This window comes from Chlorocebus sabaeus, chromosome 29, assembly GCF_047675955.1.
Source record: "Chlorocebus sabaeus isolate Y175 chromosome 29, mChlSab1.0.hap1, whole genome shotgun sequence".
Lineage (NCBI taxonomy): Eukaryota > Metazoa > Chordata > Mammalia > Primates > Cercopithecidae > Chlorocebus > Chlorocebus sabaeus.
The window spans coordinates 21,216,745-21,232,263 of NC_132932.1; the positions used below are offsets into that span (position 1 = coordinate 21,216,745).

The 15,519-nt window shown below is 41.7% G+C and overlaps 1 long non-coding RNA gene across 1 annotated transcript in view; it reads right to left on the reverse strand.

Annotated features, from left to right (window-relative positions):
• LOC140710687 (uncharacterized) overlaps positions 1–14,294 on the reverse strand; it is a 43,901-nt gene extending 29,607 nt beyond the window's left edge. Inside the window, exon 1 of the long non-coding RNA XR_012091814.1 lies at positions 14,085–14,294. This is a non-coding gene — a long non-coding RNA (uncharacterized lncRNA). The remainder of the gene's footprint in view (positions 1–14,084) is intronic.
• Positions 14,295–15,519: the final 1,225 nt, after the last annotated feature.

Here is a 15,519-nt window from a genome sequence, read left to right on the forward strand (position 1 = left end):
TTAAGATCCACCAAAAATCCTCATGCTTAAAAGGAAGCCAAGCCCCAGTGTGGATTTGTTATGCACCCAATGTGCTCTGTTTCGTGCATAATGAAGATGAGGCAGGGTGATCTGGACACAGACCTGGACACTCTGACCTCTGGCACAGAAGGGGCTACAGGAGGGCTGGGGTGAAACAGGAATTAAAAGAAATTAAAGAATGTGTAAGCAAAAACTCAGTTGAAAGTAAAAAAAAAAAAAAAAAAAAAAAAAGCAAAACCGAATTCCCCCTAAGAAAGAAAAAGAGGTGGAGTACTTTAAAAATTAACTGCCTGTTTTTCTGAGGCTAGTGAGCCTTATCTCTCCTCCTTTCCCAGGCATTGTGAAGACCCTGTTTCTCTAGCTGTGCAGCTGCAAGGTCACTAGACAGATAAACTCAAGTTGTAAAACATGTTTTTCCTTGAAAAGTAAGAAATAATGTAATGTATGTCTCAATTGAAAAACTATCTTTGTTTCTTGCTTCTGTAATATGCTTCCCCCTGCATAGATCTCCCCCACCCCACAAAATGCTTAAAAGGTAACCTGACTCTTTGTTCAGGGCTCAGTCCTTTAGATGTTAATCTGACTGGGCCAGGGGACCTAAATAATAATATATATCCTCCTCAACCCCTCAGTCTCTCTGATTCCTAAATTATCCCGCTGCAGGGGGAGAGAGGCAGCAGGGTAGTGGAGTCATACCAAGCAACAAGAAAGACAGGGTAGTGGCTGGACACGGTGACTCACACCTGTAATCCCAGCAATTTGGGAGGCCGAGGCAGGCACATCATCTGAGGTCAGGAGCTGAGACCAGCCTGACCAACATGGTGAAACCCCATCTCTACTAAAAATACAAAAATTAGCGGGGCATGGTGGCAGGTGCCTGTAATCCCAGCTACTCAGGAGGCTGAGCCAGGAGAATTGCTTGAACCTGGGAGGTGGAGGTTGCAGTAAGGCAAAATTGTATCATTGCACTGCAGCCTGGGGGACAAGAGTGAGAGTTCATCGAAAGAAAGAGGAAGGAAAGAAGGAAGGAAGGAAGGAAGGAAGGAAGGAAGGAAGGAAGGAAGGAAGGAAGGAAGGAAGGAAGGAAGGAAGGAAGGAAGGAAGGGAGGGAGGGAGGGAGGGAGGGAGGGAGGGAGGGAGGGAGGGAGGGAGGGAAAGGAAGGAAGAAAGAAAAGAAGAAAAAGACAGGGCAGTACATTTTCCATGAATTTCAATTTTTCTCTCTTCCCCCACCACACAAACACAAAAAGCATTTGAGGGATGGGAGGAAGAAACTGAGATCACAGGGAAAATAGTAAGAGACATTCAGAAGGACAGGTCTTAGAAATTTACTAGTTTCGGGGAGAGGGGGGCAGTCAGAGAGCAGTAGTATATAAAAGAATGCTAGCAGTTCCCAGGTTTAGGCATGGGTGACTAGTTTGATTATTTCATTTTGTCCCACTCACAATGACAAGGAGAATTATTGATGGAACACATGATAGGGCTGATAGAGTGCTAGGAAGTGGATACATCAAAATTTAAATATCATCATTTTGAACACCCATGTTACTCCAAGTGAGATTCCCTAACATATATGATATACAGACAGATATATGGGCTTGAAACTCTGGAGATGAATACAGATTTAGGAATCCCTGGAACACAGGTCATGACTTAAGTAATGGGAGTCAAAGATTACTCAGAGAAAACACAGAATGAAAAGAGAAGAAAGAAGTAGGCCAAGGAAGAAGAGATCGGAGGAGACCAAGGCAGGGTGATAAGATCAAAATAGGAGAAAAGAATCTGATAGAAGTCCCATTCGATTATCATGTCCCTTCCCAGAGGACATGGACATGGCTTTTTATCTTTTATACCCAATTATCACAGGTCCTGGCACAGAAACCACACAGTTTTTTTAAATTGTGTTCTATTATTCAGTTTCCCGTATCCACCAGGGGAGAAAAAAGTAAATATAAACAAGCACAGACATAGATTTTTTTACACTGTATACTAAAGGGGTCAGATTATACACAATATTTTATGCCTCACTTTTTTACTTAATATATCTTAGAAGTTTGTACATGTTCTTATGGAAAGACTGGCTGCATTTTTTTGGTCTACAACAGAATATTCTATTATAAAACTGCACACTATAATTTTTATTTAACCAGCTCTTTATTGGCGGACATTAAGAATGGAGGAATGTTTCAACAAGGGAACAATCAACAGTATCAAAATACTGCAGAGGGGTCAATTTGGGGACTAAGAGGGGAGCCACTGGATTTGGCAACTAGAAGATAAATTTTAGCACATTGATGAAGGCAGAATCCAGATTATAATGAGCTCAGTGAAAAAAGGTGAAGACATGTAGCTTATTCTCTCAAGAAACTACGCTATGGTAGACTGGCAGAAGCTGTAAGAGTGGGCAGTGAGTTATTTTCTCCTTCATGTAAATATATTTACTTTTTTAAACACTAGGCCCAATTTTATACCCTACTTCATTAATTTTACGAACATGTTTATGTAAGTATGTATATATGTATGTTATATAATGTTTTAGACACTGAAAAATAACTCATTTCTGCTATTATAAAACTGTTATCTTTAGATGTTCAGAAACAACTCCCTAAAACTAGGTAGCAGTAATGGAGCTATGTCTATCATTCTTTCCCATCAACCCCCTTGCTGGAAATGTAAACATGTGTCCATCAAGCCTTTAATTTTTACATCTCATCTTTATGGCTCTCCATACAAAACTTAACCTTTTTTTTGTATTTGTATATGTATATTTATATGTGTATATATCTATCTGTCTATATTTTATATATATATATATATAGAGAGAGAGAGAGAGACAGAGAGAGAGTCTTGCTATATTGCTCAGGCTGATCTCAAACTCCTGGACTCAAGCAATCCTTCCACCTTGGCCTTGCAAAGTGCTGGGATTACAGGCATGAACCACTGCGCCCAGCCTCAGGCTTAACTCTTAAAATATCTTCAAACTGATGTTCTTCTGTTCTAATTTTTAAGAATAGATGTGTTTAAACCAACTATAACTTATTTTGACAAAAATTGGAGTTAAGACTCAAACTTCCTCAGATGGTCAGTTCTCATAAAACTATTTACAGAATAATCTATCCTTTCACTGTTAAGTTAAAATACCACCTTTTCCTTACACTAAAATTCTCATTTGCATGACTCTGGTTCTAAACTTCCATTGCCTTTATCTGTCTGGCCCAGGGCTAGTCTACAATATTTTATTTAATATCTGATTGAAAGAGTCTATACTTTATTATTTTTTATGATTTACTCTTCTAAACAAACTTTAGAGTCATTTTGTCAAGTGCCAAAAATAAATCTGCTGGAATTTGTAAATTGTGTGTGTGTATATATACACACACACAATATATATATATGAATAGATATAAAATATAAAATATATATATATACACACACACTTTTTTTTTTTTTTCTCACTCTGTCATGTAGGCTGGAGTTCAGAGGCATGATCTCGGCTCACTTCAACCTCTGCCTCCCAGGCTCAAGTGATCCTCCTGCCTCAACCTCAGGAGTAGTTGGAACTGCAGGTGTGTGCCACAGACACCCAGTTAATTATCATCTACTCACCTCAGCTTCCCAAACTTTCGGGATTACAGGTATGAGCCACTGTGCCCAGCAGAAATTACATTTATAAATTAATATGAAGACATGTTGATAACTAACATATTTATAACATGAAATCTGCTCATCCAGGAACATAGAATGCAAATCTTTCATTCCACTCAGCAAAATTTTGTCATGTCCTTGATAAAAGTCCTGCACATCTAAGTTTATTCCTAGATATTTAATTTTTGCTGAAATACATGAAAAAATACTTCATCACTATATCTTCTATGTGATTTTAGCCAACATTGGGGAAGGCTAATGATTTTTATATAAAAGAGCTTTTAACCAGTAATCTTAAAAATTGTTTTTTTCAGTTGGTTCCTTTGGATATTTTTAGGTAAACAATCACGTCAACTGAAAATAATGATTGTTATTTTTCTATAAAGACTATGACATCATGGGAAAATACAGTAAATACTTCTTAAAAGAATATAAAAGGGCCGGGTGCAGTGGCTCATGCCTATAATCCCAGCACTTTGGGAGGCCGAGGCAGGCAGATCACGAGGTCAGGAGGTCAAGACCATCCTGGCTAACATGGTGAAACCCCATCTCTATTAAAAAATACAAAAAATTAGCCAGGTATGGTGGTGGGCACCTGCAATCCCAGCTACTGGGGAGGCTGAGGCAGGAGAATGGTGTGAACCCAGGAGGTGGAGCTTGCAGTGAGTCGAGATTGCACCACTGCACTCCAGCCTGGGCAACAGAGCAAGACTCTATCTCGAAAAAATATATATATATATATATAAAACTTTAGAGAATATGACCTCAACTATTGAAACATATGTATAAGGGTTATGTATTTTACTAGCAAAGAAAAAATATATACTGGTAGAAAAAGGCCATGATGTCAACTGTCAATAGTGGTTATATTAGGTAGAGAAATTATGGGAGACTTGAATTTTTTCTTTTTTCTTTTTTGTACTTTACTAATTTTCTTAGTAATTATGAGAATTATGAAGTTGCTTATGAGTTTTAGATTTTAAAAAAAGGTTTTTAGAATTTTTCCAACATGGAAAGTTATATTTCTTTATATACTAAAAACAAAAATAAAACTTTCTATTTGAATATCTTTGACTTTTACTGCAGACTTACAGACCCTTGAAAGAAAAGGCAATTCCCTCCCACTAGTTCTGGTGTCATTCTCCCCATCTCTCCTTCACTTCCACCTTGGTCTTTTTTCTACTTCCCACCTTGGCTAGTGGTCTCTACTCAAAATGCTTGCTTGGCTTAATGTTTCAAATTCAGGGAAAAAGAGATCCTGAATTCCTAATCTAAATTGAGGTTATACATGTGGGAAATAATAAAGAGAATCCAGATAGTAAGTAAGATTTGGAGGGCTTAAAATACCCAGACTTTAATTCCTCTAAGATTATAGTCTTTAATCATGTTTTTTTTTTAATCGTATTATCTCTTAACATTTAATTTCTAAATATAATATCCATGAGGAAAAGAGAAAATAGCTTGGCTTCTTTCCTCACAGAATTGTTGTTCTTAATATCTTCTAGACATTCCAGAACTGATGTCAGATTTGGCTCATCAGAGTCCACAAACCATATTGGTGAAGAAAATGAACAGGATTCCTGTTTAACACAGAGACACCTATGTTAAACATTTACATACAGACTAACCCAAATATGCAATTAAACCACATCACTAAATGGCAAGATGACCATGGATTTAAACAAAATGTGTGGGAGAAAAGGCAACACATTAAAACCCATGTGAGGAGCTGGACTTCTGAGACAGCCATTCTCCTTGCATAGCACTGTCTGCTGCTACAGCTCATAGAAGTCAACAATTTTCTTCAACACTGGTAGGCAGCCTCTAAATGGCCCTGATCACCCTCACCTCCTGCCATTCACACCCTTGTAAAATTCCCACTCCTGGACCTAGTGACTCACTTCTAACAAAGAGAATACAGCAAAAGTAACGTCACTTCTGAGATTAGGCTACAAGGAGACTATGATGCCTGCCTTGGTCACCCTTCTCCTGCTCTTTCCATTGCTCCCTCTGATGGAAGCCAGTTGCCATGTGATGAGGTGCCCTATGGAGAGGCCCACATGGCAAGGTATTGTAAAAGGCCTCTGACCAGTAGCCATCTAGAAATGGAGGCCCAGTCCAACAGCCTCTGAGATGAATCCTGCCAATGCAAGCTTGGAGGTGGATTCTCTCCCTATCCTGCCTTGGGATGATCACAGCCGCCACCAACACATTCACTGCCTGGTGAGAGGCCAAGCCAGTGAACCCAAGGTAAACTGCACAGAATCCTGACCCACAGAAACTGTGAGATAAGGTTTGTTGTTTTAAGCCACTACATTTGTTACAGAGCAATAGATAACTAATTCAAACACCATAAAATTCGAACATTTTATTCTATCACACGAACCGAGTAATACCAATAAATGCCATTACTATACATATATTTTCAGAACACAATTACATGTGATTTTTTAAAAAAGCTAATGAACTAAACATGAACTAAGTATTATGTGCTTTCACCCACTAATAGACATTTATTCTGTTATGTTGTCCTATTTTCTATTACAAATTGGGGAAAAGCCATTATTATTATATATTAGCTTCAGAAGAACTAGTTTCAGGTCATGGAAAACCATGAAAACCAGAAAACGATGAAAACCATGGAAAACCAGAAAAACAAGCTGGCTGGTCACGGTGGCTCATGCCTGTAATCCTGGCACTTTGGGAGGCCGAGGCAGGTGGATCACAAGGTCAGGAGATCGAGACCATCCTGGCCAACATGGTGAAACCCTGTCTCCACTAAAATAAAAACAATTAGCCAGGCATGGTGGCATGTGCCTGTAGTCCCAGCTACTCAGGAGGCTGAGACAGGTGAATCACTTCCACCTGGGAGGCAGAGGTTTCAGTGAGCTGAGATGTGCCACTGCACTCCAGCCTAGTGACAGAGCAAGACTTCATCTCAAAAAAAAAGAAAGAAAGAAAAATAAAGAAAAGAAAAGAAAAACAAGTTGTATTGAAAGAGGACATCATTAACAGCATATCTCTTCAACTATTTTCATTCTTCTCATTCCTCTCTTACAGTGTCCCAAATATCTTTGCAGGCTAAAATAAACTCTTAGAATTAATCCCTTTTTTTTTTTTTTTTTAGATGGAGTCTTGCTCCATCACCCAGGCTGGATGCAGTGGCATGATCTTGGCTCACTGCAAGCTCTGCCTCCCGGCTTTGCACCATTCTCCTGCATCAGCCTCTGGAGTAGCTGGGACTATAGGTGCCCACCACCACGCCTGGCTAATTTTTTGTATTTTTAGTAGAGATGGGGTTTCACCGTGTTAGCCAAGGTGGTCTTGATCTCCTGATCTCGTGATCCGCCTGCCTTGGCCTCCCAAAGTGCTGGGATTACAGGTGTGAACCACCACGCCTGGCCCAATCCTATTCTTAAAGAACACCACTTTTGGACTATCGCATTTTCTTCTTCAAATTCTTCAGCATACATTGGGAATACACCACATGAACCATTTCTACATTTTTAGTTTTGGGGTTTTTTTTGTTTTTTGTTTTTTTGGCTAAAGAAACTGCAACTAGATTTAGGACCTCAATCTATTAGGCTAGTATTTGTCTAGTAAACTTGAGCATAAGCAAAATAAAATACATGTTGTTGCTCTGGACTGAAACCCGTCAAAACCATATTTTAGAAACTACAAAAACATTAACTGAAATCAAGTTTTTAAAAATCTTGTAGATGAAAAGATATGACATATCGTAGGTTTAAGTACCTATTTCAATGGTTCCCAAAGTGTGGCCCTCAGACCCCCAGGTCCAAACTATTTTGACAGGAATACTAACATGGTGACATTTGCTGTAAGGGTACAGATACAATGGTGGGTTAAAATGCTGGTACTTTAGCACAAATAAAGGAAGTAACACCAAACTACTAGTAGTCATGGTATGACTACTATGCACAGGAAAGGTTGAAAGGTTTAAAAAGGAACGGTGGGCCGGGCACAGTGACTCACACCTGTAATCCCAGCACTTTGGGAGGCCAAGACGGGCAGATCACCTGAGGTCAAGAGTTTGAGACCAGCCTGACCAACATGGTGAAACCCCATCTCTACTAAAAATACAAAAATTAGGTGGACATTGTGGTTGCATGCTTCTAGTCCCAGCTACTTGGCAGGCTGAGGCAGGAGGATTGATTGAGCCCAGAAGGTTGAGGCTACAGTGAGCTGTGATCATGATACTGCACTTCAGCCTGGGTGACAGAACAAGGCCCTGTCTCAAAAATAAAAAGAATGTCTATGATGAAGCAGTGAGAATTTTACATCTTAATCCTTGAATATATCTTTTTAATATTTTATGTGATGAAATGGGAAGTACACATGAGCATTCGTACAGACTACCTGAGAAAAAACCCTTGGGTAATCAAGTCATGAAGTGAATTAACCACTTTAATGGAATATCATTTTTACTTCAAAGGATGACTGACAAAAAATGTTATTTCAGCTTGGGTTTTGGAGACATTTTCTCAAAAAAGGAGATTCTGTTATTTCAAGGAAAACAACAGAGAGGCCATAATAAAATTCAACAATAAAATTGCTAATAATAAAACTCAAGCTTTTGAACAAAAAATTAGAATTTTAGAAAACTTATGTCTACCATCGCTTTCCAAAAGTATTCTGATGAGACTGATGGTGATATTGATGAATGCATTTTGATACTATATAATCAAATGTATCAACATATAGAAGATCTCAGTGAACGATTATTTTTGAAGCGACCAATGCATGATGTTATAATATCATGCAAGGGTAAAAAATCCAAAGTTCAAGAAAAATCAGGTTTTGATGGAGTATCAAAAAAGAAGTCAAGGCAACATGGCAAAACCCTGTCTCTACGAAAAATACAAAAAAATAGCTAGGTGTGGTAGTACACACCTGTAGTCCCAACTACTGTGGAGGCTAAGGTGGGAGGATCACCTGAGTCCCCAGAGACTGAGGCTCCAGTGATCCATGACCATACCACTGCATTCTAGCCTGGGCAACAGAGCAAGACCCCATCTCAAAAAAAAGAAAAAGAAAAAGAAATATCCACAATGATCTAAAATGGCTATCTGTATGACATTGGCCTTTGTTCAAATTTTTTTCAAGCAAATATCACACAATAAATTGAATGCAGACACAAATGACATACCAAACACCAAAGAAATTTGCAAAAGATTAAGATTGTACTACTTTGGGTTTAGAAATTTTCTTTTCATAAAAGCATTTATAACAATATTTGGTGAACCTTTAAAGAATATTTTGAATATTTCTGATTTAATTTCTAGTGATAAATACCAGTAGATATCACCTACATACACAAAAGCTCCTTGGGCCCTCAATATATTTTTAAGAGTGTAAAGGAATCCTGACCCCAAAACTTTGAGAACTGCTACCTTCCCCTCCACTTTCTTCCTTCCCTTGAATTTCTTCCTTGGAAAAACATTCCTTTGCCATTCTACGTTAACTTACTTAGTTCCATTGAGGCCAGTTTTGCTACCTCTCTCCCGTCGTTCCACATCCTTCTCTTGACACAAAACCTGACCAAAGGAGTCTACCAGCCCACCCCATTTCCAGTGATTAGCTGTCAGGTGGGCTAAGCCAAGCAAATCTGAGTTTTCCCTGAGACTAGACCTCTCTTTCTGGGAGATATGGAACCACAGGGACAAGATTGGCCACCCTGGGGTAGTCAGAATTCATCTTGCCTAAATGGGAAGAGGTTAGGCAAGTTTCTAGAAAGCCAAACTGCTTTCTGGAAAGCCAAAGATAATTATACTTTCTGCCACGACTGTGAGAATGCCCATTTCATTGCACACTTTCTAATATTTTTACCAATCTGATAAGTAAAAGCTGGTACCTAGAAGAAGAAAAGGCCGGGTGTGGTGGCTCATGCCTGTAATCCCAGCACTTTGGGAGGCCAAGGTGAGTGGATCACCCAAGGTCAGGAGCTCCAGACCAGCCCGGCCAACATGGTGAAACCCCATCTCTACTAAAAATACAAAAATTAGCCAGGCATGGTGGCAGGCTCCTGTAATCCCTGCTACTCGGGAGGCTGAGGCAGGAGAATCACTTGAATCCGGGAGGCAGAGGTTGTAGTGAGCCAAGATCATGCCACTGCACTCCAGCCTGGGTGACAAGAGCGAGACTTTATCTCAAAAAACAAATTTTCCATACAATATAATTTGCTCCATGTCTAGAAACCAATTCAGCAATGAGAACTGAAAGCCCCACTTGGAAGGTTTCAAGGATTTAGCTCTACCTATGGATGTCCAAACATTAGTTAAGGTAGAAAAAAAAAATACACACACACACACACACACTCACCCCTATGTATTCAGTACCAGGAAACACAATGACTAGACGGTACAGTCATCCAACACAAAGCACACAATAACTGAAGGCACTGTAGAGGAGTAACTTCTGACACGGATCTACAATACTGTTGAGTGAAAAAGCAGATTACAAAAAAAAAATCTGATTTTGTAAGGGAGAGGGAACACATACAAGCACAGGAGAAAAGAGATGAGCAGAGGACTGGAAAGATACAAAATTCTCATGGTGGCACATTCTGAGTGGTAGAATTATCGGTATGATTTTCTAGTTTTGCCTAAAAATTTTCTAAACTTCTTAAAATAAGTTTTTGTTATACATATTATAAAATATCCATCACCCCAGGAAATTTAACCTTGAGCACAAACATGTTCAATGTTTGTTCAGTTTAATATTTAAGAAAGACATCTAAAATGATGACTAATATTTAAACCTATGCATTAATATTTTTCAATAATATGCTTTACATTTTGTAATTTTGATAAGGTTAAACTTTATATCCATCTTGAAAAGATAAGTTTTCTATTTGTCTTTAAAATATGACCCACAATATGCCTGTTTTTAAACAGTGAATGATGCTCAAAAATCGCAATATAAATTCAGGCAGTGTTCCTTACATGGAATGTTTAAGGGTTTCTAACACTGTTCTTTTTCACCGGTTATGAAAACACAGAACAATTATCTACACATCTAATTATTCAGGTCCTTTGTTTCTCCTCCATTCTATTAGTTTTATAGTAATTTTAAGGCCTGTGAGGATGAAGTTGTCTGTGACAGTTACCACAAAGGTTACTATAAGCAGACAAATTTCAAACAGGTTTATCGCCACTACCATCCCCACCATACAACTGTCTCAATCAAGGGCAACACAATTCAAGGTTAGCCAAGACAACCTCTTTACCTGTCACTGCTTAAGAAAAGAATTTTTTGGTCTTATTTAGAAATAACTTTCTGTATCTATTTTTCTCCACAAATCCACGGAGACCAACGTGTGGCTCTATCTCAAGCACCAGTAGGCAAAACTGCCTGCCAGTATGCTCAGTTTCTGTATCTTTTCAAATGTGCAGCACAGCTATCTTTTGATATCATAATGTTTTGAAAACTGAAGCACAAACTTCTTCTTGAAAGTTCAGGCCGGGCGCGGTGGCTCAAGCCTGTAATCCCAGCACTTTGGGAGGCCGAGACGGGCGGATCACGAGGTCAGGAGATCGAGACCATCCTGGCTAACACGGTGAAACCCCGTCTCTACTAAAAATACAAAAAACTATACAAAAAACTAGCCGGGCGAGGCGGCGGGCGCCTGTAGTCCCAGCTACTCGGGAGGCTGAGACAGGAGAATGGCGGGAACCCGGGAGGCGGAGCTTGCAGTGAGCTGAGATCCGGCCACTGTACTCCAGCCTGGGCGGCAGACCGAGACTCCGTCTCAAAAAAAAAAAAAAAAAAAAAAGAAAGTTCAGTCGGGCTCGGTAGCTCACGCCTGTAATCCCAGCACTTTAGGAGGCCAAGGCAGGCAGATCACAAAGTCAGGAGTTCAAGACCAGCCTGGCCAACATGGGGTCTCTACTAAAACTACAAAAATTAGCTGGGTGCGGTGGCAGGTGCCTGTAATCCCAGCTACTCGGGAGGCTGAGGCAGGAGAATTGCTTAAACCTGGGCAGCAGAGGTTCCAGTGAGCCCGAGATCGCGCCACCGCACTGCAGCCTGGGTGATAGAGTGAGACTCCATCTCAAAATTAAAAAAAAAAAAAAGAATTTCAGATGTACAGCAGCTGTAATTCTTCTGAAGGCTGGTTATGGGACACATTACTTTCATACTTTGTTGTTCAATAAATGTGGGGTGGAGAATAAAGTAAATTGTCAGAATTACCATATAAAATAAAATTCTAAGTCCTCTGACAACAAAAGAAACTTAAAATACACACACACACAAACACACACACACACACAGTTTTCCCTAATCATTTTACAACTAAAAACCAATAAGCTAACCCAGAGCCCACAAAAGCAGAGTAAAAATTCTATCTCTTGATAAAATAAAAATGCACATATATCCCTGTCATCTAAAAAAAATGCTTAAGTATTCAAAGACAGACAGCAATTATAGCTACTGAGAACATCATTGTAAGCAAACTAAGGCAGAGAAAACAAAGGTGCTGATGAGGATTTGAACCACCTAACCTGCAGAAACCCACTAGATGGTTTCCTAGGTTCCAAGTTGGCATTATCTTTCAGAACGATCTTCTAGAAAAGATTACATAACACTGTTACAAAGGATCTGGGGAAAGGGATGCTGGCTTTATCACTCTGGCTCTCCAGTCATGCTTTACATTTTCACTTCTTACACTCTCTTTCATATGAAGTCAATTTACAGACTTCCATCAAACCCTTAGAGACCTTTTTGTACTATCCATGACGAGTTCTTGATGTTATCTCTGCACTTTTGACACATTCTTAGCAGTTAACTTACAAGGCAGTTAAGATTTTTGTTCAAGCACAATATAGTGACAATAGGATCACACACTTAATAAAACAAATATTTACCAAGCATTTATTCAGTGGAAGATGAAAAGCACAAAGTATAATTATAAAATATTCTCCCCTGCCACCATTTAAAAAAAAGTAAAAAGGCTTACAGAATACAGCATAACATGACCAAAGCAAAAATAGTAAGGACTAAAGAGGGGAGGAAGGTGACATATCAGCATGAACAAAATATGACCCAGAAGAGCCTTGGTGGTCAGACATGTAAAGACAAATTGGGTAGGGTTAGGGGGCGGCTGTCAGGGGCACATTCTACAGGGGAAAAACAGCTGATACAGAAGCCTGAAAGGAAAAGCGGGCAGATCACCTGTACAGGACTCTTAACCTGCCGCATCCACGGTACAATGTGCCTTTCCAGAACATAGCGGCGGCCCGGGGACAGGGATTGCTCAAACAGCACCAGAGGCTGCATTCCAACTTTTCCTCCCACAACAAGTCCGTTTTCATTGTTAGTTTCTCCTTAAACACAAACTTAAAAACGATTGGCTGAACACGAGAGAACAAGGAAAACCTGACTGAAGAATGAGGCCTTTAAACTTAAGGGCCTTTGGGGTCCGGGCGCGGTGGCTCAGGCCTGTAATCCCAGAACTTTGGGAGGCAGAGGTGGGTCATTTGAGGTCAGGAGTTCGAGACCAGCCTGGCCAACATGGTGAAACCCTGTCTCTACTAAACAACACAAAAGTTAGCCAGGCGTGGTGGCGGGCGCCTGTAATCCCAGCTACTCGGGAGGCTGAGGCAGCAGAATCGCTTGAAGCCATGGACTGTCAAGGGACAGAGGCTGCAGTAAGCCAAGATCGCCCCACTGCACTGCAGCCTGGGCGACAGAGTGAGACTCCATCTCAACAAGCGCCTCCCATCATGTCGGTTAATTTTTGTATTTTTAGTAGAGACAGGGTTTTACCATGTTGGCCTGGCTGGTCTAGAACTCCTGACCTCAGGTGATCCACCCGCCTCAACCTCCCAAAGTGCTGGGATTACAGGAATGAGCACTGCGCCCGGCCAAAAAACCGAAAATCTTAAAGGCCTTTCCCCTTCCCCGCCTGGGCTCAAACAACAGCCAGAGCCTACCTGTCATGCCCCGTCGCTGTTCCGGAGCAGGTCGGCTGACTGAGGGCGACCATGGGCCCCCGAAAGGGCTGCGAGAGACGCGGGTTCCCACCTCGGGAAGCGGCCACCAGGGCGAGAGGTGCCAGCATCCCCCAAGCCAGCCCCGCGCAAGGAGCCAGAGAGACGCACCCTCCGCCTCCTCCTACCCAAGCCTCCCGCAGTCCCCGCGATCTGGGCCAGGCCAGTCGCAGGAGAAAGGGGCGCGTTGGCCCAGCCCGGGGAACCGGGGCCTCTCCGGGGCAGGCTCCCCTTTGTCCCGGGACTCCAGGAGCCTCCTCTCCGCCCTCGCCCTGACCCGCGAGCTCGCGGCTGGGCGCCTCATCATGATGTTGCAGTGGAGCGTGAGCTGCGGCGGCTCCTGGTTCTTGTGGAAGATAGAGGCTAGCAACTTCAGCTTGGCCTTGAACCGTGACACAGACATCTTACCCTCATTTCCGGCGGGAGGGGCGCGGAAGGTGAGCCGATCCGGAGCCCCTGTCATGGCCAGGACCACCCGGCAGGACAGCCCGGCGGAGCTCTGGCCGCTCTGCCTCTCCCCACTGCCTCCACTGCAGTCGGAGCACGGCTGGAAAATGGTAAGGGGCACAGAGGTCTCTGCGGGGAGCTGTGTGGCGGCCTGGGCGGCTGCTCCCCTTGTAACAGACTCCACCGACAGGAGGCGCGGCTCCTGTCAAGCCGCAGCTTAAAAGGGCAACAGCACCACCGCCCCCTCTACCGCCTGGGAAAGGGCTGCCCCCACCTTACCCCCTTCCCTCTCACTCCTTATCCCCCGCGCTCCCAGTGCCCACCCATTTCCGCAAGTGCAAGAGTCCGGAGCATGAGTGCGCTTCTGGATGCCCCCTCCTAGCCTTGACTCAGCACTGCTGGACCCATCTGGTCCGTTCCTGGCACTGGCGGACTGGAGGCTCCGGGCAGCACAACCACCAACTCGTGTGTTCGTGTGTGTTGGGGGTGCGGGGTGGGGGGCACAAAACCACTAACGTGTGTGTGTGTGTGTGTGTGTGTGTATATATATATATATATATGTGTGTGTGTGTGTGTGTGTGTGTCTGTCTCCCAAGGGAACAGCACTGCTGAGTTCAGGCTAAGTATTACCTCATGGACTGTAAGCAAAATACACTCGCAAGAAGGCTATGTAAGCAAAATACACTCGCAAGAAGGCTATGTGCTGTTTTGTCTTTTGCAGTGACATCATGTTTGCAGTGACATCATGTCGCTCATGTTTTATGTTTTTCAGAGTTCATTACTTTCTGTTTGTTCTCAGTTAATATCCAGCTCAATAGATTGTGTAAGTAGAATACTCCCAAACTGGAAGTCACCTACATAAAATATAGTGAAAAATATGTCACTCACTTAAACTATAGTTGAAAACATGTACTCATTAGTTTTGTGTACCCGACACTGGATACTGGGTAAGGGCACAGGATCCCAGGGCTAGACTGCCTGGGTTCAAGTTCCGATTGAGCCACTTGCTGGCTTTGAAATACTTGACAGCTTTAAGCCTCAGTTTCTTTCTTTCTTTCTTTTTTTTTTTTAACTTAATCCCAAATGTGATAGTAAGTCTCAGTTTCTTGATCTGAAAAACAGAAATTATTCAATGAGAGTCTATGTGAAAAGCTACTATCTGGCTCAGGAAAGTCCTCAGCTTTAGCTGTTAAAGTTTTTAAAGTCACTGCCTGGCTCAGGAAAGCCCTCAGCTTTAGCCCTTATTAGCTATGATTATTATTGTGCTGGCTACACATATATTAATGAGGCAGGAAAATGCTCAAGGATAACAACCAAGTGTCCAGATTATTTCATCAGATGGAGACAGATACATATGTGTGTATGCTCATGTTTTAGCTCAGAGCCATTTGTCTAA